Genomic DNA, 4,133 nt, shown 5'->3' with positions numbered 1-4,133 from the left:
CCCCTCTAATCTCTTTGATTAACTTCCTAATTGTTTGCCTAATGACCGCTGATCTGTTATACGGTTCGCTTAACTTTCGCTTTCGTTTATCGTTTGAGGGATCATACCCGGGATCTTATTACTTAGGTTCCCTTAACCTTTCTTAATACATTATATTCCTTTTTATGATCCTCTAATAAAATCCTTGAATTTAAATCATTTTTATCCTGTTACCTTATACTTAATTCTTTCCGTATCTAGTGGATTTCCGGGAAAAATCAAAGTATTCGGAATTGGATTCTGACGATCTTTACATATACTTATATACCATATAGAGTACTAATAAAATCTCAGAATATCCATAACAGAATCCCTACATAGTAGGGCATGAAAAGTTTTCTCATTCAGCTAAAACACTATTCATAAGGGTTACAAAAAGTTGAAAATTTTGGGGGTTATTACAGTCCTTCAATCAAATTGGAATCAAGATTCTCCTTAATCTTTTTCCAGGCTTCATCACAAAATGATTCTATACCTTGATCTTTAGTAATTTGAGCATGGACATCTCTAGATGATTTCCATGCTTTAATTACTTCATGTTCACGTTCAAGCTGATTCCTTAAAATCTCTTCTTTCTTTAAAGATTCAGTTAATTCATCCTTAAGAGTTTTACATTCAATTCTCAATTTTTCAAACTCAATAAATTGAGACTCTAGCACATTATTCCTCTCACTTAAAAATAAATTGTTTTCTTTAATTTTAGCATTTCCTTAGTGAGGGATTTAAGAGTTACACGTAAATGATATAGCTCAGTAGACATATCATTGATGGCGTCATTACACTCAGATTTAGTTAAATGTGCTAGGTTAGTGGTGTTTACCTGGTTGTTGGATGACTTAACTTCTGCTTTATCTGACTTGGCCATTATGGCTAGGTTGACATAGCTTGTATCTTCATCTTCATCCAATCCATCTGCAACCCAGTCATTCTCTTGTGGGATGAAAGCCATTTCCTTTTGTTTGAGCAATTCAAAATATTTTTGCTTGCTATCAACAGGCTCAAACTTCTTTTTACCAAAATCAGGCTTTCTACACTCACTGGAAAAATGACCTGCCAAGCCACATTTGAAACACTTGAACTTAGACTTATCAACCATGTCTCTGTTTGGCTTAGCTGCTCCAAAATTCTTCTTAAATTTGAGCTTGGAAAATCTCCTGGATAAGAATGCTAGATGCTCATCTTTATCATCCATGTCATCTTGGCTCAACTGTTCTTCATTTTCAGCTATCAGCCCTTTACCCTTGCTTTCACAGACCCTTGAGTTTCATGTAGATTCTACAGCTTCAACCTTCATATCCTTCTCCTTTTCTTGCTCATCAACTAGTGTAATGGATCCTCCTTTATTCCTTCCTTTCTCTATCTTTTCATCTTGCTCTATTTCAAGCTCATAGGTTTTTAGAATTCCATATAGTCTTTCCAAGGTGAATTCCTTGTAATCTTGAGAGTTTCTTAAAGAGATTGTCATGGCCTTCCATTCCTTTGGTAGAGATCTAAGTAATTTAAGGTTTGAGTCTTTTGTTTCATAGACCCTTCCATGCAACTTGAGAGCATTTGATAAGTGGCATTTTATACCACTTAGAGCGTCTCATAACGGCTTGAACTGGTGCCTTGAACTCAAGTATTTTGTGTGTTTGATGCGTTTTCTAGTGTTTTTGCATTTCAGGGTATAACTTGATAAATAGGTGATTTTCATCGAATAAAGCTTAAGGAAGTGCTTGGAATCAGTCTAGGGGTGATGAGCGAAGAAATCAGCAAAAATAGAAGCAATTCAAGGAATTTTCTAGAAGGGTTGCAGGCGACCGCCTGATAGAAAGCGCCCGCATGGAGGATGCAGGCGATCGCCTGTGTGCGGAAATTCAGATTCTGGATTTTCTTAATTCGAGTACAATTGGACTTCTATTAGCGCTGGTTCTCTTGGGCTATTATATAAACCTTATGGGAAGACGTTTTCTTCATAGAAGAGATAAAAAAAGAGCAAGGGAAAGAAGATTGAGAAGACCGTTTTAGCACGCAACAACGAAGAAGAGGAAGCATACGTTTATCTTGTGATTCTTTTAATTCGTTGTAACAGTGGATGCTAGTTTTCTTTATGCTTTAAACCTTAATACTCTTGTGACGTACTTCATTATTTATTAAGTATTTTTATTAGTTTTATATCGTTGTGTTATTATCATGTTTTCATATGAACCTATGGTGACGATGAGTTCTATTATGGGCTAATCGTGATTATGGGATCCTAGCGGATTTACTATGGATTTCTTTAGTTAATTGTTTAATACCTTGGTATGTGGTGATTGTATAATATCTAGCATAGGTTGTGCTTATTCGTCTTATGTGCGTCACAGACATGTAAGATAGCCTGTTAATCTCTTGTGAAGTGACAGTGAATCTTGAGATTTAGAACTTGCCATGCTAGCATAGGTTCATGTATTGTATTCCTGATTAGTGGGTAACTCTAACCGTTTTACTTGCCCTGTGTAATCATCATGAATAACTTGCGCTTAAATCGTTATTTTGTCAAATTCTGTAAATATATAGGGTCTCAACATAATTGATGCCTATTCAACTTCTATCTTAATTGTGGATGCTTGGTATAATGGTATTCGTACAACGAAAGTTGGCGTTTATCAGTTTCGTGTTGTTCGATTAGTATCATCACCATTACATGCTAAGGATAATAACAATAACTATTGAATGAAATAGTAATGAAGTTAGGATCTCATGTATGTTTAATATTGTTAATTCTAGTGTTTAATTCTCGTAGTAATTATTAGTTAACCAACCTTAATTATTATTGTCTTGACATTGAAGAATAATCATACATTCGTGAGTAAGTGTTAATTAAATATAATTTATCAGAGTCTCTGTGGGAACGAACTAGAAATCATTCTATATTACTTGTGAACGCGTATACTTGTGTGATTTATTTAGCGCATGCTTTGTGCCTAACAAGTTTTTGGCGCCACTGCCGGGGACTCGGTGTTAATTTGTTTAGTTTATGTACTTGCCATCGAGGGTCATTAGGATTAATTGATTAAGATTTATTACTTACTACTTCTGGTTGTGTTTCAGGTACTCTAGCGAGCGTTTATGCAAATACATTCTCGCACTTGCAAGAGAAATATGGATAAAGCTGAGGAGACAGATACAGCTCTTGACTTTCCGGAGAAGATAGTTTTTATAGATTTGGATAAAGAGAGTGAAAAGAAAGAACCTGAAATAATGGGTGATCGTGTAGTTCAAGCTGATCTAGCTCTTATGGACTTTTCTCGGCCTAAAATTGATGACATTCAGTCAAGCATCATTCATCCGTCTATTCAGGACAATACTTTTGAAATCAAGCCGGGCACTATTCAGATGGTGCAGAATTCTATTTCTTTCGGAGGTGCTGCGACTGAAGATCCCAACATGCATATCAGGAATTTTTTCGAGATCTTTAGTACTTCCAAATATAATGATGTTACTGATGAGGCTATCAAGCTGAGGCTTTTCCCATTCTCTCTGAGGGCGAAAGCTAATGACTGGTTACATTCTTTACCAGCTGGGTCCATCACTACTTGGGAAGATCTTGCGTAAAAGTTTCTGGTACAGTTCTATCCAATGGCCAAAACTGCAGCTATGAGGAGTGCTCTTACTCAGTTTGCGCAGCAACAAGGAGAATCTATGTGCGAGGCTTGGGAGAGCTACAAGGAGATGTTGAGAAAGTGTCCACATCATGGTATGCCTGACTGGATGGTGATCACTGGTTTCTACAATGGTTTAGGGGCCCAATCTCAGCCCATGCTCGATGCAGCTTCTGGAGGCGCCTTGTGGACCGAACGAGTATCAAAACCCAACTCAAAGGATGATGCCTGGGAAGGTAGCAGGTATTCTGGAAGTTGATGCAGCTACAGCTAATGCAGCGCAGCTTCAGGCACTCTCTATGAAGATCGATTCTTTAGCCAACTATGGAGTAAATTAAATAGCTAGTGTCTGTGAGCTTTATGCAGGCTCTCATGCTACGGATCAGTGTTCTCTTGTTAATGAATCTGTTCAGTATATGAACAATTTTCAGAGACCGCAGCAGCCTGTGCCCGCTACTTATCATCCTAATA

At 37.1% G+C, this 4,133-nt stretch overlaps 1 non-coding gene across 1 annotated transcript; it reads right to left on the bottom strand.

Annotated features, from left to right (window-relative positions):
- Positions 1 to 3,654: 3,654 nt before the first annotated feature.
- On the bottom strand, positions 3,655 to 3,761 carry LOC141694357 (small nucleolar RNA R71). The gene has a single exon (XR_012563671.1). It is a non-coding gene; the product is annotated as a small nucleolar RNA R71 (small nucleolar RNA).
- Between the last annotated feature and the right edge of the window lie 372 nt (positions 3,762 to 4,133).

This window comes from Apium graveolens, chromosome 10 (assembly GCF_009905375.1).
Source record: "Apium graveolens cultivar Ventura chromosome 10, ASM990537v1, whole genome shotgun sequence".
Lineage (NCBI taxonomy): Eukaryota > Viridiplantae > Streptophyta > Magnoliopsida > Apiales > Apiaceae > Apium > Apium graveolens.
The sequence above is the reverse complement of the archived record's forward strand: the minus strand, read 5'-3'. Positions and strand labels throughout refer to the sequence as shown.